Source organism: Heloderma suspectum, chromosome 3, assembly GCF_057233095.1.
Source record: "Heloderma suspectum isolate Gila_16-S chromosome 3, 16-S_ref, whole genome shotgun sequence".
Lineage (NCBI taxonomy): Eukaryota > Metazoa > Chordata > Lepidosauria > Squamata > Helodermatidae > Heloderma > Heloderma suspectum.
The window spans coordinates 187,329,605-187,342,622 of record NC_139460.1 but is presented as its reverse complement, the minus strand read 5'-3'; the positions used below and the strand labels follow the sequence as shown (position 1 = coordinate 187,342,622).

At 44.4% G+C, this 13,018-nt stretch overlaps 1 protein-coding gene across 11 annotated transcripts in view; it reads left to right on the top strand.

The window, feature by feature from the left end:
- Positions 1-13,018, top strand: part of NDST2 (N-deacetylase and N-sulfotransferase 2) — a 178,273-nt gene that overhangs the window by 52,429 nt on the left and 112,826 nt on the right. For 4 of the 11 annotated variants that reach the window (XM_084841421.1, XM_084841420.1, XM_084841418.1 and 1 more), the window contains exon 2: positions 565-712. The exons of 6 other annotated variants lie outside the window; for them this stretch is intronic. The gene's annotated coding sequence lies outside the window, so the exon portion shown is untranslated. Of the gene's footprint in view, positions 1-564; positions 3,760-12,560; positions 12,662-13,018 lie in introns of all 11 variants that reach the window. One more of the 11 variants, XM_084841414.1, reaches the window with a different exon arrangement.

Here is a 13,018-nt window from a genome sequence, read left to right as displayed (position 1 = left end):
AATATTAAGAGTAGCTGGGATGTAGAAAGGAAAACTTTGAGATTGTGAGAGGGAAGTAGAACTCTGATAAAAAAACATAAAGTAGCAATATGACAGTGGTGGTGGTAGCCTGTATTTCCTGTATTTTTAATTCCTTTGTGTGTTGCATTAATCCTGACCCTTAAGACTCTTAGAGTCCAATCCTATGTATGCTTAGACAGAAAAGGTCATACTGGCTTGGGAATGCTGGGAGTTTTGGGATTTTTTTGGTCTGAACAGGCATAGGATTGCACCCTTAGTAGCTGTATGGGCTAGATCGGGGTAGACAACCCAGTGCTGATGAGAGCTGTAGTCCAAAACATATGGAGGGTGCCAGATTGCTTATCCCTGGGCTAGATTATCCAGGCCAAATCAAGCACTTGCATGTGGCCCTATGGTGGCTGCTCAGGTTTCAATGTAGAATATTCCTATTTATACCCAAGTCTCAAATGTTAATAAGAACTAAACTACATGTGATTCCCATGATCTTGGGCTGGTTGAAGCCTGGCTTTTAAGAATTTAGTGGCTACTTTTCCTTCATTTCAGGCTTTTGTGCTTTGAGAGCACTTCGGTCATTGTACCAGATAATACTGAGCCAAGTTCAAAATGAAATGAACGCAGATCCTGACCCACAGGCATGGCTTGGCTGCCACTCTTTCACCGTAATATGAATTTGGTTGGTGCTTATTGGCTGGTAAGTGCAAAATTAGTAACTCTGCTGAAAACTGACAAAATTTAGTAAGACCTAACAAAGGCATTACACTGCTGTTACTGAAAATTAAGTGATACATGGATTCTTTTTTTCCTTTCTGCATGCTGATCCTGAAGAGAGCTTGAATCAGTTAATAGCAGTTGCACTCTTCCTTCAGTTTCACGGGTGGAAGGGGCAGCTTGCTTCCCATTAGGAGTAGTTAGAACAGAAAATTACTTTGTTTCCTGCTCCCCACAGGGAAAGTGCTTTACCTGAATCCCAGGGGATTCTGGTACAGGGAAGAAAGAGGGTGGAAGCTAAAAGAGACCTTTCTTTTTCTTTACTTGTAAACCAAAGGCATAGGATGAGGGTTGGAATGCTCCCGTCCTTTTCTTAATGCCATTTTCCTCACACCAGCTCTTAGCATGCCTCCGTTTGAGTTCTTCCCATCTTCTTTCCCTCTCTGGTTACCATGGAGAATGAAATGCTGGCTCCATTCAAGCAGCTTGCTGAATAGGTTTTGAGGTTGATGGATGGTGAGAATCTCTTATCCCGTCATGCCCCTCCTTTTCCAAACACCACCCCTGCCTGGCTCTTGACATTTCACTTGCCAGAGAATGGCTGTTAGTGAGAAGAGTCTGAAAGAGAGGCTAGCAGTGGCCTGCCGAGATGCTCTTTCAGTTTTGTGGATGAGATCAGAAGCTGTGAGAAGGTCTTGGGGACTTAGGTGGAAAGCTGCATCTGCAAGCAAGCTAGCCTGAAGCATGAATGCTCACTTGCGTGTTTGCGCCTTCCACTGGCCCTCCACATTCTTCAAAACATACTGAGAAAGCACTCCTCCCACCCATTTCTTGTGCCTCTATTTCTGGGCGGTGATGCAACCTTGGATAGTTAAAGGAAAAGGTAAGTAAGCAATTCTTTGTCCAAATGCCATAACTAAACTGTATGTCTTGTTGATTAGTCTTGCTTGTTTTCCTTGCAGCACTTGTGAAGCTGGCATTAGCATGTCTGTCATTAAACAGCACCTGTCTTTTATTAGTGCTGAATACAACATTAATGCCTTGATGTTTAAAAGGCCTCTGTTTCAGGGACCTTTACTTGCTATTTTTTCTTCTTCTTCCTGTGGTGTGATTTAGGATCTTAGCTGGAGTCTTTAATCAGCTTTCACCCCCAAGATTAAATTTGAATTGTATTGCTTAACTCTATTGCTCAAACGAAAATCAGTATAAAGTTCAGTAGGTTAGTGATAATTTTGAGGCCCCTCTGAGCAAATGTATAGCTCAGTTACTGGAATCATATTGAGTTCGTTTTCTAGCTCACAAGGGAAAACTTTTGAGAGGTCTGTGGTTGGTTGGATATCTGCCTCTCCTTTTTTTCCTTCTTGACTATCAGGTGAGCAAGAATTTGTATTTCAAGTCAATGTGAACACATTGTGCTAGGTAATAATTATTTATGTAAATGGCTTTTAAACTTTGTACGTTGTATTTTAAAGTTTTAATGTTTGTAAACTACCCAGAGAGCTTCGGCTATGGGGTGGTATAGAAATGTAATTTAAAAAATAAAAATAAAAATTAGGCTTGTAAGTACTATACAGTACCAAGGGTATTAATCTCTTCCTCAGAGTTTTGAGTCTCACCAACCTTGTAAGTCCTATTTGATGTTGTTTTGCTGACTTCTTGCTGGGATTTCCCACATCAAGGATGTTTTTCTGTCATGCAGGTAGCTTCCAGAGTTGCTAATTCAGTACTCTGTCTGCCTCTTGGGATTCAGAAAACAAATTTGTAATGCATGTGTGTGTGTGTTGTAATATATCTGAACAAACATATAAGAGACTCTTGTTTGGAGTGCCAGAGGGATCCACCCCTCACACCCTATGTGAATTATCCTTTGGAAGGGATGATGTTATACTTTACACTTGGCAGATTTGCCCAGTCAGATACATCATCACACAGACCACCTTCAGAATTACACAGCCTGAACAGCTTTTATTTAGACAAGATTAATCAGATTTATTAGATGGAGTTGAAGTGAGAGAAGAGCCCAGACAGGCACATTATAATACTGGAGAGAAGGATTAAGTGCTGAGCAGACTCTTAAACCTTGTGTTTCTGTACCTTAAATTTGATGGGGCTGGGAGGCAGGAGACTTTGGCTTTGGGCTGGCACAATATGTTAGCTAAAGAGGCATCCTTTTGATAGCAAGGAGTGTTTGGGGGAATGAACAACTCTGTATCCTTCTCCCTCCCTCTTACTCCAACTCCTTCTCTCTTAGGCTCTTATACTATTAGTTTTTCTTTCAGTGCTGCTGACCCTTGGGGGGTGTCTCCACAGTCAATTTGCTGCAAGCTGGCTCCTTTTCAAGGTCGTTCAAGGCACATGACGTCATGGCCATCCCGCAGCTGTTTGCAGAAAAAATGGATTTCCTGAGACTACTTTAAGTCCAATTCTTTTCCTTAAGTTGAGTTCTTCCCAGTATAGTTGCTGTGTGCCCCAATCCCCACATTTACCAGGATTGTGCCTTTCACTGTGACCCCATTCAAGTAGCATTTCCCATCACAAACCAATTAGGGTCTACTCAGAAGTAACTCCCATTGTGATCATTGAAGCTTGTCCCCTGAATGTGCACTTCAGAATTTACAGAGATCCCCCTCAATCGAAATGACACATTTTAAAGCACTAATTCCCTAAAGGCTGTAAAGTGCTATCTTGGAACTGTGATTCTCCATTGTTTGGTTTATTGTTGTTTGGCAGTAACTAATTTCCACCTTCGACCCTGCGTTGTATTGGCTTAGAAGGGGGGCTGGTTTCCCGTCCCTGTGTTTCCCGTCCCTGTGTTTTCCAGCACAAACATATGTGTACCTTCTCAGACGTTTCCCGCCTCCCAGCTGAGCAGAGCAGAGCAGAGCAGGCTGCTCCAGCTGGTCCAGGGACTACAGAAGCAGGCAAGCTCCCAGAGAGCGAGCGAACAGAGCGAGCGAGCAGGGGGAGCAAACAGGAGTTGGCCAGGGGAGTTGCAGTGGTTGAAGAGACAAAGGAGACAGAGGCTAAGAGGTAAGTGGGTTGCAGGAAGCCCAGGGGGCTGCCCTTTATCCTTCTGATTGGCTGTGAGCTCACCAGGTGCTTCTGAGAGCTCCAACTGAATTGGAGGGGTGTGGCCTGAGTACTCCCAGCAGCTGACTGGGTGGGAAGCTTCAGTCTGTTTCCCGCCTCCCAGCTGAGCAGAGCAGAGCAGAGCAAGCTGCTCCAGCTGTTCCAGGGACTACAGAAGCAGGCAAGCTCCCAGAGAGCGAGCGAACAGAGCAAGCGAGCAAGGGGAGCAAACAGGAGTTGGCCAGGGGAGTTCGGCAGTGGAGGTCAAGGGGGAGGCCCCTAACATTTTTTTTAATTATTTTTATTTTTTATTTTAACTAACTTTTTTCCATTTATTTGTCTTGTAACACACACTTTCACACCAGTGGGACTCTGCTTTTAACCTCTACTGAGTAGAGGAGCAGGCACAGGCTAGTCTAGAACAATCACAAAGCTAGACACAAAAAGGGAAAAGAGGCTATGGAAGGACAAGACTCTCCAGTGGTGGTGACCTGCAATGTGTGTGCAATGTTTGTTTTCTTGCCTGAGAACAACATGGCCTACACCTGCAAGAAGTGCAAGTTGATCACGCTGCTGGAGGAAAAAGTAAGTGGACTGGAGCGGCAACTGTCGACCCTCTGGGGAATAAGAGAACACGAAGAGTTCTTGGACAGAATGGGGTAACTACAGCAGCAAAGGGCAGACCAGAAGCTTGAAGAGCAACAGCAAGATAAGGCAGTGGGAAATGCTGAGGTGAAGAAAAATGGAATAGAGGATACTCCTTGGAAAAGGGTGACAGTTAGGAGAAGAAGAACTAGATGCCACTCTGCACCAGTGGAAGCAGTGGAGCTGCGGAACCGATTCCAGGTACTTGCGGATGAGACTGGAGGACAGCCTGCAGAGGAAGAATCACAGGGGAACCTGCATGAGAGTGAGCAAGAGGCTAAAGGTCAGTCAAACAGAGGCGATGAAACCCAGGCCTACAAGAAGAAGAAGAGAAGAGTGGTAGTAGTGGGAGACTCCTTGCTGCGTGGGGTCGAGACCCAAGTATGTCGCGAAGACCCATGGACTCGCGAGGTATGTTGTCTCCCGGGAGGACAGATTAGAGACGTGACTGAAAGGTCACGTGACTGAAAGGCACTCATAAAGCCCACTGACAGGTATCCCTTTCTTCTCATCCATGTGGGAACAAATGATACTGCCAAGCGGAGCTACGAAGAGATCACGTCAGACTTTGAAGCTTTGGGAAGGAAACTCAAGAACTTTGGGGCCCAGATAGTTTTCTCATCCATCCTTCCAGTAGTTAGAAGAGGGATAGAAAGGGAACGAAAAATACTCCGGGTGAATGACTGGCTACGAAGGTGGTGCCAACGAGAGAGATTTGGATTCTGGGACCACGGGCTATACTTCCTGGAAGATGGGCTGTTGGCTAGGGATGGGTTGCACCTCACAAAGGCTGGGAAGACTGTGTTTGGCCACAGCATGAAGAACTTCATCAGGAGGGCTTTAAACTGAATCCTACAGGGAAGGGAGATGTAATGTTGGGGGTAACAATGGACATAGGCGCATGCACTGTAATGGAGAGAACAGCTCTGAAACCGCCCAATAATAGTCTTCAGACACATGTAGGAAGAAAGCCAGACTATGAGGCACATGGTCTTCGATGTCTATATACTAATGCCCAGAGTATGGGAAACAAACAGAACGAACTTGAACTCTTAATACAAGAGGGAAATTATGACCTGATAGGTATAACTGAGACTTGGTGGGATGACTCTCATGACTGGAATACAGCAATTGAAGGATATAACTTGTTCAAAAAGAACAGGAGGAACAGAAAGGGAGGTGGGGTTGCACTGTATGTGAAAAATACATATCTCTGCACAGAAATACAGGAGGAGGAGCTTGGTAGCCCCATCGAGAGCATCTGGGTTGAAATAAATGGAGCAAAGAATAAAAGGAACCTGGTGGTCGGAGTCTACTACCGGCCACCCAATCAAGGAGAAGACAAGGATGAAACTTTTGAAAAGCAAATAGCCAATGTTTTAAGGAAGCATGATGTAGTAGTAATGGGGGACTTCAATTTCCCCGATATTTGTTGGGAGACAAATTCTGCAAAACATGGCCCCTCCAGGAAATTCCTGACTTGTGTGGCAGATAACTTCCTCCGCACTTTCTACAGAAAGTAGAGGAAAGAACTAGAGGATCGGCTCTCCTTGACTTGATCCTAACCAACAGAGATGACTTAGTGGATAAAGTAGCAGTTACAGGAACTCTGGGGGAAAGCGACCATGTTGTACTTGAGTTCTTGGTTCTAAGGGAAGCAAAAGCCGAGTGTAGTCAAACGCGTACCCTGGATTTTAGGAAAGCTGATTTTCATAAACTCAGAACAATGATCAGTAAGGTCCCATGGCAAGCGATGCTAGCGAGAAAAGGAGTCCAAGATGGGTGGGAGCTTTTAAAAAAGGAAATTCTCAAGGCACAATCACAAGCAATTCCAACAAGAAGAAAAGGTGGAAGACAACAGAAGAAGCCAATGTGGCTTCACAAAAAGCTTAGGGATGACCTGAAAACAAAAAAGGACACATATAGGAAGTGGAAAGAAAGCCAAGTAACAAAGGAAGAGTACAGGCAGGTAGCACAGAATTGCAGGGATGGTGTCAGGAAGGCTAAAGCTGAGAATGAGCTGAGGTTAGCAAGGGATGTTAAAAACAACAAAAAGGCTTTCTTCAGCTACGTGCATAGTAAAAGGCAGAGGAAAGAAATGGTGGTTCAGCTATTAAATCAGGATGGCAAAACGATAACAGATGACAAAGAAAAGGCAGAGGTGCTCAATTCCTACTTTGGCTCAGTCTTCTCCCCAAAGAGGGTCTATGAGCGCCCTGGCAAAGACGAAGTACAGGCTGAAGGGGCAGGATTGCAGCTTGAGATCGACAGGCATATGGTCAAGGAACACCTCATTACTTTGAATGAGTTCAAATCTCCAGAGCCAGATGAACTGCATCCTAGAGTAATAAAGGAACTGGCAGAAGAACTCTCAGAACGGCTGTCTATTATCTTTGAGAAATCATGGAGAACAGGTGCAGTGCCAGATGACTGGAGGAGGGCTAATGTGGTCCCTATCTTCAAAAAGGGCAAAAAGGAGGAACCTGGGAACTACAGACCAGTCAGTCTGACATCAATCCCTGGGAAAATTCTGGAGCAGATCATAAAGCAATCCATCTGGAAGCACCTTGACAACAATGCCGTGATTACTCGAAGCCCACATGGATTTGTCAAAAACAAGTCCTGCCAGACAAATCTGATCTCATTTTTTGATCAAGTAACCTCCCTTGTAGACCGTGGGAATGCTGGATAGTCTGATCTGGATAGACTGGAGCGCTGGGCAGAAAACAACAGAATGACATTTAATAGGGACAAATGCCAAGTTCTGCACCTAGGAAAAAGAAACCAAATGCACAGTTACAAGATGGGGGATACGTGGCTCAACCACACTACAAGCGAGAAGGATCTTGGAATTGTTGTCGATCACAAGCTGAATATGAGCCAACAATGTGATGTGGCTGCAAAAAAGGCAAATGCTCTTTTGGGCTGCATTCATAGAAGCATCGCTTCCAAATCCTGGGAAGTACTAGTTCCCCTCTACTCAGCACTGGTTAGGCCTCATCTGGAGTCCTGTGTCCAGTTCTGGGCACCACACTTTAAGAAGGATGCAGACAAACTGGAGAGGGTTCAGAGGAGGGCAACAAAGATGATCAGGGGACTGGAAACAAAGCCCTATGAAGAGAGACTGAAAGAACTGGGCATGTTTAGCCTTGAGAAGAGAAGACTGAGGGGAGATATGATAGCACTCTTCAAGTATTTGAAAGGTTGTCACAGAGAAGAAGGCCAGGATCTCTTCTTGATCATCCCAGAGTGCAGGACACAGAATAATGGGCTCAAGTTACAGGAAGCCAGATTCCGGCTGAACATCAGGAAAAACTTCCTGACTGTAAGAGCAATACGACAATGGAACCGATTACCTGGGGAGGTGGTGGGCTCTCCCACACTGGAGGCCTTCAAGACGAGGCTGGACAGCCATTTGTCAGAGATGCTCTGACTTGGATTCCTGCATTGAGCAGGGGGTTGGACTCGATGGCCTTGTAGGCCCCTTCCAACCCCACTATTCTATGATTCTATGATTCTAAGTAACTCCCATTGTAGTCAATGAGGCTTGTTCCTGAAATGCACACTCTAGAAGTTACCGAGATTCCCTTGCATCGAAATAGCGCATTTGGGAGGCTTAATGTTGAAGCTGCATGTCTTTGATTTTTGCTTCCTTTTCAGAAGTAAATAATTCGCAGCTTCAATCCTTTGCAGCATCAGGAGCTTCAGTGGAAAGGAGAGAGGGGATTAGAAAGGGGGCTGGTTGGAGCCACAGTGCTTCAAGTATTCAGAGGGTTAACTCTCCTAAAGGCTGTGAAGCACTATGTTGAAGCTGCTTTCTTAGCTGTAAGGGAGTAATTAATATGAAGCTTCGATCGTTCGCAGCATCAGGAGCTTCAGGGAAGAAAGAAGGCTGCACCTGTGTTTCTTTAATGTTTGCTTTGGAGTAATTAATGCAAAGCTTCGATAGTTTTCAGCTTTGTCAGCTGTAAGAAAAGATGGGGAAAGCCTCTCACGTGGCGAGGGGAAGCCTCTCACATCAGCCCCTGCCAGTCTGATGACGTTCACTCCAATCCCCCCACCCCACCCAGAAGTATGTTCCTGTGAAGGGACTTAGAATGGTACGGTGCACTCATTTGTGGAGCCCTGTGCGGACCAAAGCTGTCTCCTTGAAAAATCTAGGTAAGCCACCATTGGTTTCACCTTCCGTTGTCGTGGAGACACTCCCTGCTGCCCCGTAGTTGTTCCTCATGGTGGCAGTGAAGACCCTACTTTCCTACATGGCAACAATGGCAGCACTGATACTATGAGCTGAGACTAAATGAAATCTGAAGTGTTCCTTAGTATCTTCTTTTTAAAAATCATTTATGGTGTTTGATCAGGATTAAGTAAATCACACGGTGTCTGGTTTAGAATTTGGCATCCTGAAAATCTCACCTTATTTTTAAACAACTTGAATTGTGAACTTGGCAGAACTCTGAGAAGAAATGTCGTCCAATAATAACAACTGTTCACTGCTGAACAATATGTGCTGTATAAAAACCTGAAAGTTTAAGTAACATTCCATGCATCTGATGAACTGAGCGCTAGTCCATGAAAGCTTATGCCAAAATAAATTTGTTAGCCTTTAAGATGCCACAACACTGTTGTTTTTGCTGCAACAGACTAACACAGCTACCCCCTGGAAAAAGATAAAGTGCATCATTCCTTATAATAGCAAACTCAGAAAGTGAATGCTGATAACAATGTAGCCAAAATGTCGCCAATAAGAAAGAAGAGAGAGGTATCAGCATGCTCAGGGGAACCTCAAAGTTTGCAGAAGTATGAAACAAATCTTTAAAAAACAACCGTAAGAAGGCAACCCCCACAAAAGAGCCAGGATTAACTAGCCCCCAACAGATATGCAGTGCAATCCTATGCATGTCTACTCAGTTCAAAGGGACTTACTCCCAGGTAAATGAGTATACAGAGGTCCCAACCCTTGGGGCCTGTGGGCACATCTCAAAATCTGAGATACTGTCAAGGGCGCCACCATAAAACAGCTACCATGGGGACCTGGCTACTCTCAAAATACTACTGGACCAACAAACTGAACACAAAGCTGGATCTTAGCCCAAATACCAAACCACTTATTTGACCCCAAATAACACAGAATGCACATTTATCATAAAAAACTACTAATGCTCAGAGGAAGACACACAACCCAGACAGCCCTCTCTCCAAAAACAAATTTAAAAAACAGGCAACACACATACATGTGCACACATACAAAAAAACAGGCAACCCCCCCATACCCCACCACCAAACACACACACGGTCAACACACATGGTCAACACACACAGACACCCCCAAAGACCACACATACAGTCCCGCAATGGCATGCTGCCCCCCAATGATAGATAGTTCCCCCTCATCCGGACCCTCCCTGCTGCCTTCTCCAGCTCCCCTTCTCCAAGCTTATCAGACAACCATAAGCTGACCAGGGGGAAGGGGGCAGAGGCTGCCCCACCCTTTTCATTTCCTTTCTAGGAATGCCTCTGGCCCTACATGGGGGCCAAAAACATTCTGGAGAAAGGAACAGAAGAGGGTGGGACGTCTGGAAATTTGTGCTTCTGTTTCCAATGTGCCCTGCCACCACCCAGGCTTGAAAACCATTTTTTAAAACATCAGAAAAAATTGGGAGGAGCAAGAACACCTCTGTTGGTGTCAAGGGAAGTGTCTGGCGTGGGCACCACATTGGAGCCACCAGAAGTATAGGATTGTAGCCCAACCTCCTAAATTCAATTTATCTGTAGTGTATTCTTTATTTCTGTATTCAAAGGATCTTGGCTTAAGCTAAGACAGTGGGCTGGAACAGATGATTTTCAAGGACTTTCTGGTTACGCTATTCTATAAGAACATAAGAAGATCCATGCTGGATCAGACCAAGAGTCCATCTAGTCCAGCATTCTGATCACACAGTGGCCAACCAGCTCCCTATGAGAAGCCCACAAGTAGGACAGGAATGCAGTAGCACCCTCCCATTTGTGTTCCCCAGCAACTGGTATATAATTATTCTATTGTTTCAGTTATTTAATATCTAGCGCATGTGATCAATTCTTCCCTCCCCCAATCCTAATACAAAACAGATTCCATCAAACTTACCAATTCATTGTTCTCCCATTCACCAACAGCTTTTGAATTGGTAAACATAGGAATGTTTCATTAAATAAACCTGAAAACATTTATTTTTATTAAAATTAATTTTTAATTCATTCTTTTCCCTCACTACATTTTTCAAGGTAGTTTCAAAGTAATGATCACTCTGATGAGAATGCTTCAGCTTGCAGTTTCTCCTTTCTTCCTTTCCCACCCTGTGTCTCCGACACCATCAGTTCAAGGAGGCAGGAACTGGCTGGCTTTGGGCAGATCCTGCACCAACTTGAATGGAATCTATTGCAATGATTTTCAAGGACTTTCTGGTTACACCATTCTTTAAGAACATAAGAAGCATACAATTGTGGCCTGTCAGGTCCTTGGCAGATTCCCCTGGCAGTGGCAGCAGCATCAGGCAGTAGACTGCTATACTTGTCTGGTGGGTCAGAAGTTATGCAGACCTGCTATAGGGGACTGGTGCTGGCAGAATAGTGAGCAGGTTGCTATTGGAGTTGAAAGGAACACATAACCAAGAAAAAATAATGTACGCCAACAAGAAAAAAGTACACAGAGATACAGAGGGGTTTACCTTCCAGTTTTGCTTCTGTTTGTAAATAGCACTTTCTGTGAGTTTTTTAGAGCAGGGAAAATAGGGTATTATTATTTCTGATGTCGAAAGAAAGCATGATTTCCTCTTGTGTATTTGTGCTATTCTGCTATACCCCTGTGCCACCTAGAGGTTATGTAGCAGAAAAGCAGGAAAGGAAAAGCTCCTTGTGTAGAGCTTGGATCTCAATTCTGTGATGAAACCAAAATTAGATGCAGTGGATTAACACCCTTGTGTAGAAAAGCCCATTGTTCTTTTCAGTTTGCCTGGCTCAGCAGTAATTTCATTTACCCCACCACCTGGTAGTCTTGCAAATATTTTAGTGCCTGGTTTAAGGGCTAAGGGCACAATCCTATGCATGTTTAGACAGAGAAAAGACCTACAACTCCTAGCATTCCCCAGCCAGACTGGGAGTTGTAGGCCTTTTGTCTGTCTAAACATGCATAGGATTGCACCCTAAGTTGTCCTATGTTACAGCTGTTGACCATATGATTGGGAGGGGGAGGGGGAGGGGGGGAGAAACTGATTACTGAACTAATTGGTTGAAGAACATAAGAAGAGCCCTGCCGGATTAGACACAGTGTCCATCTTATCTAGTTTTCTAGTGGACAAGAAGTGGAAACAGATAAGTAGGGAATGAAGGCAATTGACCTCTGATTATTTTTGGTGTCCCTCATCAACTGTTATTCAGAGGTATAGTGCCTCAGAACATGGAGGTTCTATTTATGCATCATAGTTAATAGCCCCTAATTAACATATCCTCCATGATACTGTTTTCTTTAGCACCATTTAAGTTAGTAGCCATCACCACATCTGGTGCCAATGAATTCGTTATGTTAACTATACATTGTGTGAAATGGCAGGGATTCTGGAAATTCAGGTGGAGCCAGAAGGTGCCTCTGCACAATTTTTTAATATCCCCCCTTTCCCGCTCACCACAGCCCACCCCATTCAGCAGGGACCCCAACCCTCTGTGTAGTATTTTCGGGGCTGGAGGGGCTGTTGTGGGGAGGATGGGGCAGGGAAGTGCACTTCAGCCAGCCCAGTCATATGCACTTAAATCTAGATCCACCCCATTATACTTTGTCTTTGTAGAATCAGTTTCTCCCAAATGGGCCTTCACCCTCATTACCTACACTTCCAAACTTTTATTTTCCATTTGCAGTTACTGAATCTCTTTCTTTGATTGGTCTGCTATCTTTTTAACGTTAATTATTTTCCTTCCTAACTGTTAAGTATTAAAGTTCTTCTAGGTTGCTATCATATTTATTCAATTTTACTGAAATCACATGTATTTTATTTCCCAAGAGCTTCTATTGGTGTTGTATCTATGCCTCTAATCTCACATTTCTTTCCCCTAAAACTTTCATCCACTTTTGTCTCTTTTTGTTTTAGCTTCTCTTCAAATATTTTGTGCAAAAGTCCACTTCAGCCAGTTGTTCCCATGAGATTGTTGAGGCTGTTCACATTGACTTCCATTTCTCACGCTCCTCAAGGTACAGAAAATTGTACCAGTTGGTTGTCTAGCTGTGTGCTTTTTACTCCCTTCAATCCAGGGTTGCAAGAATTTTTATTGTCCAAAAATGGAAAGGAAGAAGCCAGGTTCAGCAGCTGTGCCTTAGGTGAGCTGCTTGTTGTTGTTCAGTCGTTAAGTCGTGTCCAACTCTTCGTGACCCCATGGACCATAGCACGCCAGGCCTTCCTGTCCTCCGCTGTCTCCCAGAGTGTGCTCAAGTTCATATTCATTGCATCGGTGATGCTATCTAGCCATCTCTTCCTCTGCCGTCCCCTTCTCCTTTTGCCTTCAATCTTTCCCAGCATCAGGGTCTTTTCCAGGGAGTTTTCTCTTCGCA